The sequence below is a fragment of the Sciurus carolinensis genome, chromosome 7, assembly GCF_902686445.1.
Source record: "Sciurus carolinensis chromosome 7, mSciCar1.2, whole genome shotgun sequence".
NCBI lineage: Eukaryota > Metazoa > Chordata > Mammalia > Rodentia > Sciuridae > Sciurus > Sciurus carolinensis.
Window position 1 is genome coordinate 108054265 of NC_062219.1, and position 21338 is coordinate 108075602.

Here is a 21338-nt window from a genome sequence, read left to right on the forward strand (position 1 = left end):
TTAGTTGCACAATTAATAGAAAAGAAAATACATGTTTCCAAACCTCCAATAAATATGTATCCCAAGCAGTATTTTTTAAAATATATTGTTTAGTTGTAGATAGACACAATACCTTTATTTTATTCATTTATCTTTAAGTGGTGCTGAGGATCAAACCCAGTGCCTCACACTTTCTAGGCAAGTGCTCTACCACTGAGATACAACCCTACCCCCAAAGCAGTCTTACATGTTGGTGATTTGCAGGACTTTGAGTTCTGTGATACAACTTTGCAGTGAACTCACTTTAGCCTACTGTGTGGGTACTGTTCATTTCTTGCCTGTTGGAGAATGTACACGGAGCTATGATAGCTTCTACTTAGTAGCAAAATTCACAGAATTTCCAGGTTATTAATGTCAGGATCATTCCATGTGTGAAGCTAGATATTGATGAAGATAATTTTCCTTTTCATTAAAGGCAATCTTTTAAATTCAGTGTGTTTCCTGTCCAGTTCTATTACAATTGGCTTAGTTTTAATTTCATACATCTCCATGAAAGAAAAACACTTGCTACTGTTAATCTTTTTTATAAGGCTTGTGATATTTGAATTCAGACAAGATACCTGAACGTTTGGTTAATTTTTAAGCATTCCTCTGGAATTCAATGTCAAGATTAAAATGGATATATGTATCTTCTTTTCTTGAAACCCCAGGAGTACCTTGCACAAGAACTAAATCTATGCCATTCAAACTTTTACACTAATGGTAACATGGGGATCAGTAAAATGTCCACTCTCTCTCAGATCAATTTTCTCAGTCCTCATATTGAATAATGCCATTCCTGGTTCTGAAGGCAATCTTTGTAATCATGCACCAAGAACTGTAGTAGGAAAAGAACCAGAACACCCTGCTCCAGCACCAATGTCTTCATCTTCTTCAAATTCCATCTACTTTTCCTCAACAGGTGCTAAATTTCCCTTTAATGAAACAAGCTTAATGTCAAATGGGAAATACACATTGCATGTATTTTTTTTTGTTATGTGTTGTATAACAGATGAGACAAGGATTGGTTCTAGTTCCCTCTTGTCCTCCAGTTTAAATTCTTCTTGGAACTGTGGACTGTAATGTTGCATATCAGAAATTCAAACATATTGGAACTTGGTCTATAATCCTCTTTTGTTCTTGTGTGAATCCAGAATTCCCGTGTTGAGCTTGAGTCTCTGTTTGTAAATGTCTTGCTAATATCCAGTTTTTGAATATCCAATCCAAGGTTGGTAGACCCTTGTTTATTGGGTTCACCAACTGGCCCCATGAGTTGAAGTCAGCTTCTCTCCCAAAATTGGTGCCACAGTGCTACATCACCTACAGGTCACTCTGACACCACCCCTCTCCCTCTGGCCCTTACTCAAGCAAAGCCAAGCTGGAAGTGCCATCTTTCCCAGACCTGGTCCTAACATGAACATGGGCAGGAAAAACTGCTGATGGTCTCACTGTGGGGCTAACTGGGCCCATTTGTCCTGCGTAAGTTTATTTTGTTGTAATTTCTTTCTAACTGGGACACACCGGGAAAACCTGTACATCTACTCTCTTATGTTCTTTAATTCTACTTTTATGTCCCTGACAATCAATACCATCTTTTTCATACCCATCTCCAACTCGAGGAATTCAAGATTTGTATATGCCTAAAATAAAATCTCAGTCTTGAGGATTACATGGATCAAAATTAAATTGTTTTATTCCAGATGCAGGGTATTTTATTTCCAAATAATTCTATCATTAAACAAAATGCATATCCCAATCATCTCTCTATGAAGTTTCAAATTTGAATGCCCTGAAACCTCACTGAAGAAAATATGCTGCATTACGTATTCCTCCACAGGGGAAAGGAAAGGAATTTAAATTGTGGCTCAACAAATCCATGGTGCATATTTTACATGGATTTCTATTAATTCAGGCCACTTCTCTTCTGCAGTTGAAGAAAGAGATTATAATTTTAATAACATTTATAGCTGAAAATACCAACTTTCAAAATATTGGCAAGAAGACCTTTTAATTTACATATAAAATGTTATTAAAATGTTAAAAATGAGGTGAATAAGTATAAATAGGAAAAATACTTTAATTTTAGCAGTTATTTGTTAGAAACTTTGGATATTTCCAAAATGGTGATCAAATTTGTGTCAAAACCATTAGAATTCAGGTTCATATGTTTTGGACCTCATCTAAATGAAATTATAAATTTATGTCACTTTTAAGGTTAGCTTTTATATGCTTGTTCAGAGGCATATTTAAACTGAACACTTTAACTAAGTAATTAAAAAACTCAAATCTGTCTTTTGTTCATTTGTTGGAAGTTCTATTCATTTTAAAGGAAGGACAAAATATATAAAACCAAATTTTAAAAGCTATCTTCTATCATTTATTTCTTTTTTTATCATGCTGATCTTGTGATTAATTTGCAATTTATTACTTGGTAACACCCATACCTATTTGATACTAATAAGACAATTTTTTTTATCTTACCATATGCCAAGCATTTCTCTGTTTTATATTTATCAACATATTTATTTCTCAAAGAAAATTATGAAGTAGTTATTAATATTTTACCTTTTTATAAAAACAGAGACAACAGAGGACCCAAGATATTAAGCAATTTAATCAAAGATTATCCACCTACTAAGTGAAAGAGCAAAGATTTTAACCAAGACAATCTGGCTTCAAATCAATTTTAACACAGTCTTTTTTGTTGGTACACTGAATCATACCTAAAGTCATTGCCCCAACTTTGTTACATAACATAAGTATCCTTAAAACTGCATCATATTATCTGAGACTGGTAATAATCTTTTGATTCACTTTAAAAACATGTTCCTTCAGAGAATAGAACAATTTTCTTAATAATTAATATGATCCTTGTGTTTCCAACATTATGATGGACTAGAAATTGAAAAATTATTCTGCTATGGAATATTTAACAAAGACTGGTAAAATAATTTTAAAAATAAACTTGAAGAACTGGAGAACTTTCAGGAAATAAGGGAAAACAGCTCAAATCAGATACAACTAAGGTGTAAAGATGCTGAATTTAAGCTAGCCCTGAAATGAAAGTCAATTTGGGACATACATAAATCCCAAATTACCCAGAGCTTCAAGAGTAAATAGTTGAACAAATCATATGCAATGACAGCAACAACAGGAAAAGAAACCTCACAGAAGCAAAAAGTAAAGTTAGTGAAATGTCATGTTAGCTTTGATGCTAAGTGGAGTCTTTTGGCATACAAGACTTCCATTAAGCATATGTGGTCCAAGATTAGTCTTCAAATACTCTGTATTCTGAATCTATCATATTTATTTAGTTCCAAATATATAAATCAGGAATGGCAAAACCCGAGTCTATTTTTCACTCATGTATCTTACAGGAGCAATCCAAAGTTCTGTCCCCAAAATACCTAGCCAACATACAATGTCAACAAATATGAACTCTAAATAAAATGTTGTGCCAAATACACAAGAAAACAGCTACCATGGAAGAGAATCAACAGCAGCAACAAAGAATACCAGAATTACAAAAACTCAGATATTGAAAATGTTTTAAAAAGTATACTAAAGAGTCATGATTAATAAAACAGGATAAGAAGATAACATGAATTTAAAGACCACTAAAATTAATTAGACATATTAATAAAAAAAAATCTATGGAGAATTTGTAAAAACAATTAACATAATTAAAATTAGCAACTTAATTGGATGTTTAATTAGATGTTAAACAAGTTGAGAGACTAGAAGAGAACTGGTGAGTGGAAAAAGATCAGAAGAAATTGCACAGAATACAGCACTAAGAAATGAAAAATACGAAAGAAAACAGAAGATACATGTTAATGAAAAAGTCCAAAATATGTTTTAAATAGATATGAAGAAGAAATCATAGAAAAAATACAGTGATAATATTCAGGGAGATAATATCTGAGAACTTTCTAGTGTTGAGTAAACTGATGAATGAAAGTGGAAGAACAAAGAATCCCAAACAACTTAAATGAAAGGAAATGTCTGTCAAACCAAAAAAATTGTTAAATTGCAAAGTACAAAGATCTTAACAGCAGCAATGAAAAAAAGTAACAAAGACAAATTTATGAAGATAAATTCTAAAAGGATGGTAGCAAGTACAGAATAAATACAATTCCAAAATTTAGAGAGAAATAGCTGTTCAATGAAAACAAGTAACAAAGACATAATACTTATAAAGACAGATTCTAAAACAATGCTAGCAAGTATAGAATAAATACAACTCCAAAATTTAGACAGAAAAATAACTATCCAACTGTATTAATTACTCAGGAAAAATATTTTCAGTAATGAAAACATGTAAAGACATTTTCAGATAAACAAAAACACTGAAAAAACTTCTCAATGATCAGATAAGAGAAGCAGAAATGATTTCAGAAAGTACATCTGAAACAGAATAGGAAAGACAGTAGAATGAACTGGACATATCTTTCCTATGTTTTTATATGAATACACCATCAGTGCAACTCCACATCATGTACAACCCCAAGAATGGGATCCTAATTAGAATGTTAACTCCACATATATATATGTCAAAATACATTCTACTGTCATGTATTAAAAAAACAAATTAAATAAATAAATAAAGGAATGAGACTGCTGGGCAAAGAAAGTAATCATCTAGGTATGCATACCTGAAGATAAGTACATAAAACAGTAATAATAGCCAAGAGTGGTGGTGCACACCTGTAGTCCCAGCAGCTCTGAAGGCTGAGACAGAAGGATTGCGAGTTCAAAGCCAGCATCAGCAAAAATGAGCTTTAGAGACAGGAAGACCCTGTCAGTAAATAGAATACAAAATAGATCTGTGGATGTGACTCAGTGGTCAAGAGGCCCTGAGTTCAATCCCTGGTACAAAAAAAAAAAAAAAAAAAAAAACTCACAAATAATAATTAGTTGGACTTGTAACAAGACTGAGTTAAAATAACAGAAAACTGCTGCATATGAAGTCCCTGTACCCAAGCTCCTGAAATCAGTCCCATTGCTTAAACCCTTCTCTCCTCATCTAGCACTTCTACCTCTAGCTTTCTGCCTGTCAATTTTTGTTTGATTCAGCCTGAGAGAGGAAAGGGTGTTAAATGCAGTGGTATACAGAGGTTGATTTTATTGAACATTCATTTGAATGCTGATGACAACAACTTAAAGAATAGAAATTTTCAAACACAGTACAGAGAAAAATACAATAAAAAAACTCAATAATTTTTTAAAGGCACACAAGTAAAAGAAAGGAATCACTCAAAGGGAAAGACAAGTAAAACAAGAGAAATAGTACATTGCAAACTGAAAATGCCAAAATTAAATTGTTGGAATTGAAATATGTATGCCAGATAATACAAAATAATTGTGCCTTTAACACGATCTCTTACCTCCTCCCTACGCTCTACTCTTTCTGTCTTGCACACGTGTGCCTGTGCACATACAGAGGCAATCAAATTCAGGCTAATGAAATGTGAGGAGGATCTCTTTGTTCTGCTTCCACTCAGGGCCCTTGAAGGGTAAGGGTGTGCTTCTTCATTCCTTTCTACTTCTCTCTTACCGAAATGAGAATACAATGGCTAGAACCTCGGTAGCTCTGTTGAGCTGTGAGGTAGAAGCCATTTGTTGAAGAGGACAAAGTTAGGAAATATCTAATTTCCTCACAGCTGGGGCCACATTCATCCCTGGAATGCCTCCATTTGGAGGTTTTTGTTAGTTTGTTTTGTTTTGTTTTGTTTTTAATAGTTCATGATTTGCCTTGGGTAATAAGGCTTGTATTATCTTGGGATACAGGCTTAAGAGTATTTGGACAGGGATTGTCCTATTTACAAGAACTCAAATATGTTCTACAAATGAGTATAGGTTCATGTGGACATCTCCCCTTGATCAGAAGAAACTCGTTGCTAGAGGAGTCCTGAATAGAAAGAACTCACAGGATGCTTGGGCCTCACAGCTGCCGAAAGCCCACACAAACTTGTTATATGAATAACCAGGATAAGGTAAGGAAAAATGCACACCTAAACACACAACACAGAGCAAGCACTAAACACCAGTATCTTCTGATTGTGGCCTTGAGAATATTAATCCCATATTAGTTTGCTTTCCATTACTTTAACAAAATATCTGAGGCAGGCTAACTTTACAAAGAAGTGGTTCATTTAACTCTTAGTTTAGGAGGCTTCAAAGTGCAAACCTCACTAGCCCTTTGGTTTACCCTCCAATGAGGGTCCTAACAGTGTGACAGACACAACAGCAGAGTATGTGTGGGAGGAAGGATAATATTTTGAACAGGAAGGTAGGAAGCAATTTGGTGAGGCCTTGCTCTTATGACAACTTGTTCCTGCAAGAGCTCAGGAATTCTAGAAAGGCTACCTTAATCTCTTCCAAGGGCAGCTCCCCAAGTAATCTAATAACGTCCCACCAGTCCCCACTACCTCTCAGCACTACCACACTAGGGACCAAGTTCCTAACTCATGAACCCATGGGGTACACACTCCAAACATGGCAATTCCATTACCTCAGTCCCTCTTCCTCCTCTTTTACTTCTTCTTGTTCTAGGGATGCTTCTATCAATTTTTTCTGTTGTTTGAGCTAAAAGAGAGCTGTTTCAGCCTCTGCTAAGAATGCAGGCTCTCATAGGACAATGCAGCAATAGAACTCTAGGGAATTTTCACCTATGAGAAACATTTATCCTGCCTCAATCCAGAGCTGCTCTATGTTAGGCCTCTTTTTTGACAAGATCCCATAGGTCTTTAAAACACTAGATATGTTCTCACGTTAGCTCCAGAATTCCAATAATGATTTAACTGCAGTGAAATATAGAGACCAGCAATGGAAAAAGTCTATGAGCTTTGGTGCTACAAATTCAATCAGAAAACAAATCCTCATACTAAACCCTCAGGTTAAAGAGCAGCTTTTGAAATTGCAGTTTGTGAAGGATGGCTCTTGCCTGTCACACTTAACTCCAGTCAGCCAACTAATTAAATTTACAGTTCCCAAAGTGTTTCCAATAAACAGAAACCAAAATAATAATACACTTTTATATTTCCTCAGCAATTTATAGCAGAACACATTTATAACCTCTTTCATAACCTACAATGGCTTTATAAGTTCTGGCTAATATCATCATGCGACAAGACACATGAAATTATTTTACCACTTGTAATGTTTTCTCAAGGATTTATGGGTGCTATAAAAGAATTGTCTTTATAGAATTTTCCACCAACAAATATTTCACAAGCTCGTTACTGGAAAAATATTGTGTATGAGAGCTAATTTCATCCAAGTTTGAGAAATAATTCTTATGTGCATAATTTTTACAATTACTGTGATATTGGTTAAAACCAGTCTAAAGTCCTTTTATAAGTTTCATTTTAAGATTCAGTTATTTTCAGAGTGGGCTTATGGAGAACATAATTTAATACTTATTTAATTTAATTTAATATGTTAATTTAATTTAACACGTTCCTAAGAGTCTTCCTACCTCCCCTAGATGAATAGATTCAGCCTTTTGCCTATTATAAATTAACATAATACATATGCTTTTTGTGCTTCCAGTGAACAAAGTGTGCCATTACTGGATATAATAGTATACCAAAGGAGCATATAATATCAATGGTAATATAAAACAAATGAAAGAAAGTTAATTAGACTTTTGAACTTATTGTATGTTCTCAAAATAGTTTCTGGTCATTGAGTTGTTCTGGTGATTGTTTTTCCAACAGGTCAATGTTTAATGACATAGGTAATTTAAAAAATAAAAATCGGGAACTGATATCAGACATTTCATTCTTCCACAAAATAGTTTCAGTTTCTAGCTCCTTTGGATTACTAGCCTCCTTTCTGGATGGTTTTGTCTAAATATACTGGAATGGGCTAGCAAAAGAATCTCTTGCATACGCTCCTTTGTGTCTTTTACTATTTGCTTCTCATGATCTCAAATTGTAAAATGAAGAAAAACACATATTACTCCCATCAAGCCTGCTTTTCCCCCTGACAAGGAGAACACATTTCCTACAGAAAAAGAATTTCTTTATTCAGCAATCTAGGATTCTATCAAAGGCACCTCACATTGTGTGTGGTCAGCAGCCCACTAGTCACCTTCCAAATGCTTTCAGTGGGAAAGTGTATCTATGTGATATGCTTATCACATAGGATCACCACCACCCCTCCCCAAAAAATAAAAATAAAGACACTTTTGCAGTTCCAGGGAGTGTCTGTGTCACCATGGTCATCCTATGAACACATGCTTCAGATGGAAGTTTTGAAACATGGTAATTCTTGGACAGTTCTGCCAACATCTACAGTGAAATTATTACTGTGACTCTTGGAAATTACTCAGGCAATTGAAGTCTGAGCTTTCTGGGATCTGGGAAGGCAAGAGAAGATGCTCAGAATGTGATCATGTGAAATGGATCTTTGACTGGTTCTTGGGTTATTACTCAAGATTGTGTTAGGTTGTAGTGAGAGCACTTAAACTCTATTCTCTTAGCAATTTTCAAGAATACAACACACTGTGCTTAACTGTATTCATCAAGTTGTACAATACATCTCTTGAAATTATTCCTTCTAACTTAAATTTCATACCCTTGACTACCATCTCCCCAATTCCCTTCCTCTGCCAGTTCCACCTTACATCTACTGTTTTACACTCTTCTTTTATACATAGCACATACAAGTGTGATAATGTGAGTACCCTAATTACAAAAAATGATAAGAATGTGGGAGTAATGTATTTATTAGCTAACTCGATTTAGCCTTTTCATAATGTATGCCTATTTCTAAACAATATGCTCTACACATGTATTAAGATGTACCACTTTATTTGTCAGTTAAAAATATCTTTTTAAAAATTTAAATGTGTTAGGTTGTAAATAAATACTCGAATTTTATGGACAGCTCCTGTCTTGCAAATATCCCTAACAGTCAGACTAGAACACATGGAACCATGATGATAGTCACCCTCAAAAGAATGTTCAAAGTGTGTGAAACCTGGAGACATATCAATTCATGGGAAAAGTGCCATGGAGTCTCCCTACAGCCAAGGTCAGACAAATGTGTACATCCCACATTTACATTTGCTGCCACTGTATATTGATAACTTCCTTTCTATTGCTACCACCCTTTGGGATATTGTGAAACACATAAACAGATTGAAAAAGAGTTAATTGACTTCAAAACTAATTTTCTTTCCTACAAACTAAGTGACTCACTAAATGTTCATTTGTTTGACTTTCAGCAATCATATATTAAGACCCAGCATTGCACTACTGACATCAGTACTAGAGTTTCCTGTCTTTGCTTAAATAAAATTTCTTCCTATGATGCCTTTTCTGCTTTGTTACTTACTCAAAACTTCGCTATCTACCCTAAGAACTATTCAAATGCAACTCTGCATTCAACACCAGTCTCAATCTGTCTGGTCAATGTTCCTAATTGTGATTCCCATCACATTTCCTGAACATGTTTCCTTATGAATTTTAAACTTGCTTTGTTCATTCTCTGTTCATACCTTTGTCATTGGCATCACCTTTATTGAAATTTCTTGCCCTTTTCTGTCCAATATTCAATTGTTCTTCATCCCTCAATAACAAGTTCAATACCTACCTTCTCCAGTAGTTTATTTGACTACCCAATCAATTCAAATTACTTCTTTGAATTTCCATAGCATGTTACATGTGTTGATCATTTTAATTTAATTTCAAAGCAGCATCCTTCAGTGAAAAGCATTCTACAATGTTGAATTAATTTTGTGACCCATCCATTAAGTGCTGTAGAAGTGCAGAGAAGAGGAAAATCAATGAAAGAGGTTTATGTTCCCATTTTATTTCAAGCACAAATTAAAGCAGATGTTTCTGAGTGTAAAATCCAGTGCTACTTTGAACTTGGAACTTATGCTAACCCTATGTAAGAAAAGATATTTCTTAGCAAAAAACATAACAATTATGGTTTCTTTTTCTAATTCCTTGATAAACAGAAATGAAAAGAAGCAATTGTATATAATACTTTATCAAGACAGAAAATTTAGTATTTTAGAACTAAATTGATTCACTGATGAACTCAAAATACTGTGTTGGCTGTGTTTTCTGGAAAGTGTTAAATGCATAAATAGGATTTTGGAGAGTGTTGTACTCCTTATAGTAATTGGTTTGAAAGATAATTTTATTGTCTACCTATGTAGTACATCTTTATTTATGTAGTACATCTTTATTTGTAAAGATATAGAGGTTTAAGATCTGATACCTGAGTATAATATAGTATTTGACCAACCTCTTATAAACTCTATTACTTTTCAAATTCTGATATACAAGCAACTCACCTAAGAAGGCCCTTGATTAAAATGAAAATTCAAACAGAGAAGTCTTAGGATATATTCTAGATTCTGCATTTCTATGAAGCTCTCAGATGATGCAGACCACATGACCCTAAGCTACCTCCTCATACCAACATGAAGCACATTCTACTTCAATCCCTCACTAACATAACAATACCCACTATTGTAGATGGAAAACACTTAGAGGTCAAAGATATATGTTTCCTTCTATAGTATAAAATCACTTTCTCCCTTGGGAATAATTATTAAAGACAACAGTTATGTATAGTTGAACATTTACTCTAATGTAGTGATTCTCTCAACATTTATTATCATCTGTATGTAAGTCATGAAATAAAAGATGAATGAGACCCAGATTCATGGTAATCCTGTCATCTTGTTTTATTAGATTATAATCCAATGATTGACATTATAGAAATATATGAACACTAAAGGTATCAAAAATTTCTAACAGTAATCAATGAGCAGCCTACTTCATACATATAAATTATCAAACAGTAATGATTGAGTCACTGATGCTAGGAACAACAGCACCCCCATACAATGTCAAAGAGAAAAAGGTAGGTCAGGAAAATCAAGTGATGCTAGTAGTAACTGCAATCATGAAAATATTTCATTAGTCCTAATTGGAAAAATTCTCATTCCTTCCATTTTTACCCAGTTCTTACAATATTTTAAAGTGTTTTATTCATTTACTTATTACCCCCCTTTTCAACCAACATTTATTACATGCCAGATATTTTTCTGGGTCTCAGAGAAATCATGGTGAATGAAACGAAACTGACTATATTGGAACATATTAAAAACTGAAAATGAGAAACAATATATACTAAATGAAATGAGAACTAAATAAAAAAAGGCCAAGGGTGGCAAACCTTGTTTTTGATTAAAAAAAACACACAGGGTTAAGTGACAATGTCTTGGAGGGAAGTTGTACCAGGAAATTGTGCCTGAAAACGTGAGTATTTTATGGCCCACTGCTCATGGTACAGACTTCATCTTATGAGTGTCAACTGCCAGCTGAGGACATTTTCCAAGAGTTTGGATATACACTCCCAATTGTTAAATAATCTTGCTGCTAGTCTCCTGGAAAATAAACTTTTTCACTACAGTTTCTTCCAGGTCATCATCAAGTAAATGAACTTGTAGCACCACACTGACACGTAGTCCAAAAAAGAGTTATGTCATAAGTATCATCCCCTAATATTTCACTGTATCTCTAACCTAACAAAGTTGTTTTTTAGTCACAAGAGAAATATAAAGTGCTATGAAAAATAAAAATAATCTCCGTTCCCTAGTTTTCTGAGGGAATCAAAGTAGGCTGGTGAAGACAGGACGTTGACCGTGGGTGGGATGAATGAGCAGCTATTCCATATGCAGGATGAGACAGGAGCATCCTAGACAATGTGCAGTCACAAGAGCACATAAGGGAAACAAAATTACCTCTGAGTGGTTATCATACTGTTTTATTGGTGTTGTACCAGACATTTATACATACCTGATCTAGAATCTAACTTTCATATGCTCTTTACTAAGAAAGCAAAGCCAATACTAAACCAACTTGGAATATACTGCTGGTAAATATGCAGATAATGGGTACACATCATGAGAGGTAAGAAGAATCACAAGCATAAGCACAGGTCTTTGGGTCTTCAAAGTTTTATGACCAGGAAATCTGTTACCTATATAAACACTTTTACTTTTGCATATGTGTTCCTATTGTCTTGCACCTTGGAAGCCTATTTCAGGTGTTCTGACAGATTTCTTTCAGAAATCTGGCTCTCTCTGTGGTCCCAAATTTGTCTACATGTTTTATGCAGGTGACTTGATACCTGACCTTAGTAATTCAGGTCACTCTATGTACCACACAGTATCAGGTAGGAATCTGAATATTTGACTCCCTGCCTGCCCTATTGCCATTCCTGTCCACATTCTTCTTTTGATCATTAAAAGTGGCTTATGTTGCAGTAAAACTGAAGATGTAACAGTAAGTTGCATGTGACTACATGTGGATAGTCATAGCTCTTAAGTGGGAATTTTAAGTACTAAGTTTCTTTATACTTTCTACATCTTAAAGGATCATGACTCAGAAATCCAAAAGCATTTAATATTTGAAATTTTCACGTGAATATATTTCTTTGTTTTAACTTCATGATGGAGAAATGTGGTTACCTACTCCCTCAAGGGAATCATTCATGTATTTCAAGTTCATATATAGACATTTAATCTATGAAATTAGATACAATTTTTTATAGAAAATGTTTACCAAATCACTTTAGATTTTATTTTTCTTTTTCAGCAATAATGGTTCAGAGCACAGGTGAATAGTTGTTACTGTTTTCATTTTAAAATTCCATTTGTTTATTATTTGCATACAAATGAAAAATTCTCAAAACATGTAATTCATGTAAATGATCCAGAGATTAAGCTCTTTTCTTCTCAGAATATCATTAGTTTTTGTTTTGGTTTTTGTTTTAAATTGATATGTAAATGTGTTTTTTGTTATCAAAAGTAAATTTGACACTAGCATGAACAATGACATTATCTGAGGTAACAATATCTGCCCTACCTACCTCAAAGATAGATTCAAATAAACTCATCTGTTAGTCATTTAACAAATTATATTATATATCCCAGACACCGCACACTGTGATAAACTAATTATCACACAGAACTATAAACTTGAGTTCAATCCCCAGTACTTTAAAAAAAAAAAAAAAACTATAAACTTGAGTGATTGCTTCATAAAATAATTCAGTTTCCACACTAGTTGATTAGCCAGTGTTTTCTCTAAGTTCCAGTGCAACCTTTGTAGGCAGGTATTATTCCAGTTTTGTCAACTAGGACCAGAAACTCAGAAAAGTTAAGATGGGTGCCCATTTCATAAAGCTAGTGAATATCAGTAGCTCCCTTGAGTTGGTTTGAATCCAAGCTTTTCTTTCAAGACCCTGCTCTTTCTACTGTACCACACAGCCAATACACTCTCAACTATGGCCTATTTTCTGCATCATTAACAGAAGCTTTGCAATTATAATTCTAAATACCTTTTACCCTGAACCCTGCTTTTCTAGGTTGGCCTTCACGATGACCTAAGAAAATTGAGAGTGTAAAATTTCTGCATTGATAGTAAACCTATTTATTTTGCTTTGTTAAATTTTAGTAACTACTTGTGTCTCCTTCCAACTCATTGTTCCTGGAAGCCAATGATCATGTCATACTTATTTTTAAATTCTTAAACTGGAATAATTCTGGCCAAACACCAGGCACCCTAGAAATTAACTGAAATGAATTTTTTGAAACTATTCATATATATGCACAATAATGCAAATTATAGTTAAGAGTTTACATGATGTCTGATATTTTTCCTGTTGAAGAATAAAATAGTCTGAAATAGATTTCCATCAAATAATTAAAATTAAGAGCATTGTACTTAATGGAAAGGGCCTAAGATACAATATATTTAAGGGACTTTGATCATCAGAGTATTTGCAAATACAAAGTACTATTACAAAAGAAAAAAAAAAAAGACAGGTATAATCCTGTCAAAGATCACTTCACTTTGTTTTCAGACATTACAAATACCTGTCACATGCTTTCTACATGAGGCCATCTTTTGTAGTACATTGATGACAGCTTGTAAACCATTACCTTCAGAGCAATCTGGTACAATGGCAAACCACTTATGAAGCAATTAAATTCAAGCAAATCAAAACAGAAATGACAGTTCCTGAATGAAGAAAAGGCTAAATCAAATGGTGCCATAAATTATAAACAGGGGGTTCTATTGTTTCTCTCTCTAGAAGAAATGCTCTCCTCTTTCACTCATAAATTTTAGCATATTACCACTCACTAACCCTGCTTGCAAGTTGTCTCCTTTATGCTTTTGAAAATTATTTATCTCCTCTATAGTGCTTCATAATATTTTTTTCCATTGACCAAATATCTCAGGAACTTAGAAAACTTATAGCTTCTCCACTCTGTCAACATTTCATTGTTTTCTCATTTGTAAGATTCAAATCACAGTATTAGTCTGGTGTTCCGTCCAGCGGAACCCGCGCGGAGAAAGAAGACACCACCAATCTTTAGTTGACGAGATTTATTGCGTCCTCCCTGTTTTTCTGCCCCCTTTGTTCTGCCCCTATCTCCCTTCTTCTACCCTCTCCCTCTCTCCTCCCCCAGGCTCCTAGCTTATCAGCCAATTATAGCAAAGCTTTCTCTCACACAGGAGAGCATGCAGAGGAATGTCAGCATAGCACTATATGAATCATGAGCTGTCCACGAGGGGCATGATATTAGATAGCCAATCCTAGAGCCTGGCATTAACACGTCATAAGTCTCCAAGAAACTAGTAGGCAAGCAACCTTTTTGGGTACTTCCTTATTTTGCTATCCAGTGCCCTTTGGCTCACTGCCAGGTGCCATCTTGTCCAAGACAGCCCTCAACAGTCTGGGTTCTTAGGATAGAAGCAAACATGTGTTTAAAGAATAAAATGCCCCAGAAGGGTGGACCATGTCTGGTGCTCTTCTAACAGGACCAATGCTCAAAACTCACCTAACAAGAGAATACTCTGGCTAAACACCTTGACTTCCAAACTAACTGCCCTGACTGTCTTGTTCCCTGAGTCTGTTTTTCTGATTCTGCCTCCTCAAGTGTGCTGCTGAGGCTACTATGATGGGTCACCTAATTAGCAGAGGTAAAGGTTATATATCCATGCCATGACTTAAAGAAAGCCAGGAAAGCAAGTGTCAGGCATTTTAAGATTTTAGTTTAGAAGGCAACTGTGACTTGCAGGACCCCTCAGGGTTCAAATCCTAGGCTGCGACAAAGAAAGACAAATATATACTCCAGCTTTATGAGTATCCTGTTTCATTTACAAAGCAACCAAGAGGGATCTTCATTGAAGAAATGTAAGAACTATCAACATGATCATGACCCCAAATCTTAAGTATTTGTCAAAACAAACAAACCTTTGGTAAAATGTTGGAATACTAAATAGGCCTAATACCAGAAGTTTCCTTTTGTTTTAAGTTTAACGTTTTTTTAGAATGCTAATAAACATTACACATTAAATGAATTCTTGGATTAAATGTTAGATTAAAATTTTGAGAAATGCTAGATTAAATAATTTTGTTTTCTTTTCTGAAAATCATTGTAGACTTTAAAATAATTCTGTTAAGTGTTCAAGTGTCACAGAAGTTATAGTATATAACTGTTTTGAAAACAAGTTCTTTCCTTGTTTTTATTTTCCTTCACTTTAAAAATATGATATTCTGTAAGATTACTAATTTGCAAGACACATTTTCTAAATACTATGACTACTTTATACAATTGCAATTGAGTTGTTGTTTTCTGCATGACCCCTGTCAATACTGTATATCTTATAATAAACATTTTAATTTCAATTGTGTTGGCAAGAAAACTATGGAGAGGTGGGAGATAAAGCTTCATTGAGATGTTCTTGTCACAATTGAACAAATTTGATCCACATGAATCTGTTACATTTCGTGATTGAAAAATTGTCTGAAATTAGCAAATATATATTCAACCTGTTACTATATCTGTCATGAACAAAAATACTAATTCATATTTACACAAACATTTGTCATGTTCAGAAAATTAACAAATTTTAGGCCTATTTATTTAAGGTTTTAAAAAACTGTTCTGCCAGGCACGGTGCCACATGCACAGGCAAGTCCCAGTTACTGGGGATGCTGAGGCAGGAGGATCACTTAAGTCCATGAGTTTGAGATCAGCCTGGCAACTTAGCAAGATCTGGTCAAACAAACAAACAAACAAACAAAAAATTAGTGAAGTTAAATTCCCATGCATTGGACACAGAGAAACCATCTTCACTGCTTAATCCTCCAAAGTATTTTGGCAAATAAAAAGAAAAAGAAAAGAAAATGTTCTACCTCTGAAAAAAGCAAAACAAAACACTTGACCTATTAGAACATCAAATGCCTCTCTGTGTCCATCTGTTTACTCATTAATTTATTCACCAATAACTGCTTGCATTGTCTACTTTGTCAGAACTAGACTAAAAGTTGCTAAAAATCTAAAGAGGAGGAATTATATTATAACCATTGTCATATAGAAGTTTTTTTTTCTTCTATTAGAGGGGTTCTGGTTCAGTTTATCAGATTTGGGTATTGGTTTCGCTTTTTCTTAAAATTTCACCCAGCAATTTAAATTTTCTTTCAAAATGAAGAACCTCCATCAGAAAGATCTGAGACCCATGTCCATCTCCCTGTGGCAATTCCTTTCCCAGAATTCAGTTTTCCTTCACCAATGTCTTCCAGAGATCTATAGTTACGAATTGAATAACCAAAAATTCTTGCATTATTGTATACTATACATTCAATTTCATTGAATTCTATTTTAAGTTGTTTTTTCTAGATATACATGATAGTAGAGTATTATTTTTGCATATGATACTTACATGGAGTATATCTCATTCTAATTAGGATCCCATTCTTGCAGTTGTACATGATGTAGAGATTCCCTGGTGGTATATTCATATTTGAACATTGTACATGTCAAATTCATTCTACTGTCTTTCCTATTCCTATCCCTCCTCCCTTCCATTATTCCCCTTTATCAGGTCCAATGAACTTCCATTCTTCCCTCATCAACCCCCTTATTATATGTTAGCACCCACATATCAGAGAGAACATTCAACTTTTGGTTTTAGGGGATTGGCTTATTTTACTTAGAATGGTGGTCTCCAGATCCATTCATTTAGGCAAATATCATAAAGTCATTCTTTTTTATGGCTGAGTAATAATACATTGTGTATATATCACATTTTCTTTATCCTTTTGTCTGTTGAAAGGCACTTAGGTTAGTTCCATAGCTTACCTATTGTGGGTAGAGCTACTATAAACATGGATGTGCCTGCATCACTGCAGTATTATGATTTTAACTCCTATGGCATTAAATGGTCAAATATTTGTTCCATTCCTAGTTTTTGAGGAATCTCTATACAGCTCTCCAGAGTGGTTACACCAATTTGCAATCCCGCAAGCAATGTATGAGTGTATCCTTTTCCCCACATTCTCAGGAACATTTATTGTTGCTTGCATTCTTCATTATTGCCATTCTGAGTGGAATGAGATGGACTATCAGGGTAGTTTTAATTTGCATTTCTCTAACTGTTAGAGCTGTTGAATATTTTTTCCATATATTTGTTGATCATTCATATTCTTCTGTGAAGTGTCTGTTCAGTTCCTCAGCCAATTTATTAATTGGGTTATTTAGTTTTTTGGTGTTAAGTTTTTTTGAATTCCTTATAATGGAGATTAATACTTTATCTGGAGTGCAGTGGCAAAGATTTTCTCCCATCCTCTAGGCTGTCTCTTCATGCTCTTGAGTTTTCCTTTGCTATGAAGAAACTTTTTAGTTTGATACTGTCCCATTTATTGAGTCTTGATTTTACTTCTCGCACTTGAGGAGTCCTGTTGAGGAAGTTAGTTCCTAAGCCAACATAATGGCAAATTGGGCCTACTTTTTCTTCTAGTAGGCATGGGGTATCTCTGTTCTATTGTCTAGGTCCCTGATCCACTTTGAGTTGAGTTTAGTGCAGAATGAGACATAGGGGTTTCTCATTTGCTACATATGGATTTCCAGTTTTTCCAGCACCATTTGTGAAAGAGGCTATGGTTTCTCCAATGTACGTTTTTGGTACCTTTATCTAGTATGAAATAATTGTATTTATGTGGGTTTGTCTCTGTGTCTTTTATTCTTCCCATTCATCTTCATGTCTGTTTTGGTGCCAATACCATGCTATTTTTGTTACTATAGCTCTGCAGTATAATTTAAGGTTTGGTATTGTGATGTCTTCAGCTTCACTTTTCTCACTAAGGTTTGCTCTGGCTACTATGGATTTCTTATTTTTCAAAATGAATATCATGATTGTCTTTTCTATTTCTATGAAGAATGTCATTGGAATTTTAATAATAATTGCATTAAATCTGTATAGCACTTTAGGTAGTATGGCCATTTTGACAATATTAAGTCTGCCTATCCAAGAACATGGGAGATCTTTCTTTCTTCTAAGATCCTCAATTTCTTTAGTGGTATGTAATTTTCATTGTAGAAGTCTTTCACCTCTTTGGTGATATTTATTCCCAAGTATTTAATTTTATCTTTTTAAGTCTATTGTGAATGGGATAGTTTTTTCTAAGTCCTCTCTCAGCTGATTCTCATTGGTGTATAGGAACACAATTGATTTCTGGATGTTAATTTTATATCTTGCTGCTCTGCTAAATTCAATTTTATTGCTTCAAATTGATCTGTTTAAAGTTTTCTATGTCCTTCTGATTCAATATGGGTAGGTTATATATCTCTAGAAATTTACTGATGTCTTCAGGATTTTCTATTTTATTGGAGTATAAATTTTCAAAATACTTTCTGATTATCAGTAGCAATATGAGATGACATTTCCTTTGTCATCTCAAGTTTTAGTAATTTGAATATTTTCCCCCTTTCTAATGATTAGCTTGGCTAATCACTTTCATGTATTTTTTTCAAGGAACCTAGTTTTTGCGTCATTGATTTTTAGATTTTTTTTTTGTCTCAATTTCACTGATTTTGGTTCTGATTTTAACTATTTCCTGTCTTCAACTGCTTTGGGAATTTTATTTTAATATTTGTGTATTTTTACTCAAAGAAAGAAGTGCACTCCATTTTTTTTTTCCTATTCCTGTAAAATATCCTCTTGATTTCAGTGAAAGTTTGATGTTTTAATATCTTTGGGATAATTTTTTAACACTGCTTATATTAACATTAAAATGGCATTGCCTATTCTTGTTCATTTATTTTTCCCTATAATAATTACTATTACCTAGATAAGAAATAAATTTCCATTCATAGTTTCATACAGTAACAATAATTGTATTGAAGATTAACAAATAGTTTATCTGAAATACTAAATATATTGTATCATTGTCACAAATCATATACTGTTTGTATGTTCTTCGATAGTGTTTTTCTTTGTCTTCATAGTGACGGTCCACATTTCTTCATAAAGAGTATCTATATTTACTTTTAGACTTACCCTTAGGTATCCTTAGGTATCATTTATCACTATGTATTGAATTGCTTTTAATTGCATTTTGCTTTTGTTCAAGAAAGTCATGGACATTTTTAACAAATACTTGGACACATTATTAAACTTGTTTAGCTTTAATGACAAATCAAGTATTTGTTGGCTTTTAGGTAGAAAAATTTGCTCTCAGCAATACCAATTTTGTTGTACATTCCTTTAAAGTACTTATATCTCATATTTTCTGTAATTGCCTGAATGGTAGGAACTTCACAGAAATATTGTAGAGTGGTGTAATGTAGACATTTTTATTCTGTCTGACATTTTTGAAAATGCCTCTAGTGTTTTATGATTCAATATGAAGTTTGTTGATCTTTAGGAGGTAGAAACATATCATATTATAAGTACTATCAAAAATATTTGTCTATACTGGGGAAATTGGTTGTGTTTTCATTTTAATCTTCCATAAATCAATTCTGCAATGATCTATCACTTTGCCTAAGAATCAATTATTGCCTTCTATAATTCACATATTTTTCCCTGTATCCCTCACAGTATTTTTCAGTAGACCTTTATTTTGCTTCTGTTAGTTTTTTTTTTTAAATTGATGTATGTCCAATATTTTATCTTTAATATTGTTCAATTAAAATTTTATTCTGTCTTCTATTGCTTCTACTTTTAGCCATTTGTTTTTTTATTTTTTATGGTTATATTTTTCTAGATAAAAAAAAAGAGGTCCTGAGAACTGAGAGATTCAAAACTTAAGACCTAGACCATCAAAACTAAAGATTCCGTTTCTGCATCATAGTCAATGTGTGAATAACAGAACCCAATCAAGGTGGTTGATAAACACTGACATTATTGAAACTGGGCAATAGGTTCAGAAGAATTCATTTTATCATACTCATTGCTTTTGTATGTGTTTTATAAAATTTTATAAGAAAAGTTTATATTTTTTTTTACATTAAGAGATTCTTCTGTACAGTCTGAGTAGAATATGGGGGAAAATGATAACATTAAAGGACTTTTGAGAGTCTGTTGGGAAATGTTCTCCAATTTTCCTAATGTGCTGGTAAAACACATTACTTGTACCTCTCTTTCATACTGAAAAATCAGTAATTAACTCAGGTTTTCCTCATTCTCTAGGTAAGTGCTTGTTCAGCCCATTTCTTAAATAATATATCTTCAATTATTTCCTCTAAAGACAATGAAATGCATTCAAATCTTTGGCTGCTCATGTCCTAACCTCATTTTAGAAGGTTAGAAAATCGACTAGGATCTCTTTTGTGCTATAATGCTTCTCTCCATGCAATGCTGATTATTCAAAGATAATTCAGTTTTCCTTTAGAATACTTTTCCAGTTGTATTGAGAAAATGTTTAAGGGAAATTATAATAATTATTGTTACTATGACATGTCAATGGCTTTAATTTAGAAGTGGAATATCAGAAACACTCAACATAGACTTGGCTATTTAATCAATTAATGGGTTGAATTTCCTTCCATTGCCTACAAAAAACCCTGACAGTTCTATTGTATATACTATGCCCATACAAAGATAAATTAATATTTATAATTCAATATTAAGTTGTCATGTAAATGGCACTAACATTTTCAATTTGTCTCTTAAGGATGTCAAACACACACACACACATACACAGACACACACACACACACATTTTGAAAAGAATAATCCATTTCAGATGACTTCTATTCATGAAGTATGAACATTCAATTAAGTTTTTGGAGCTGTGGCCCATGCAACACCAAATACCTAGATACTTGAAAATATTGGGAGTATTGAAAATATGCATACAAATAAAATATTTTGAAAGGAAAGAAAATAACAAAACTTGAATTGTACATGGTTCAACATGGTTGTGTTATTGCATGGGAAAAAGCATAAAATATATTTAATTAAAGTAGTTTGAAGACCTTGAATATTTAA

The 21338-nt window shown here is 33.6% G+C and overlaps 1 pseudogene; it reads right to left on the minus strand.

Moving 5' to 3' along the window:
• Window positions 1–416: 416 nt before the first annotated feature.
• LOC124989293 (axin interactor, dorsalization-associated protein-like) overlaps window positions 417–21338 on the minus strand; it is a 75398-nt pseudogene continuing 54476 nt past the window's right edge.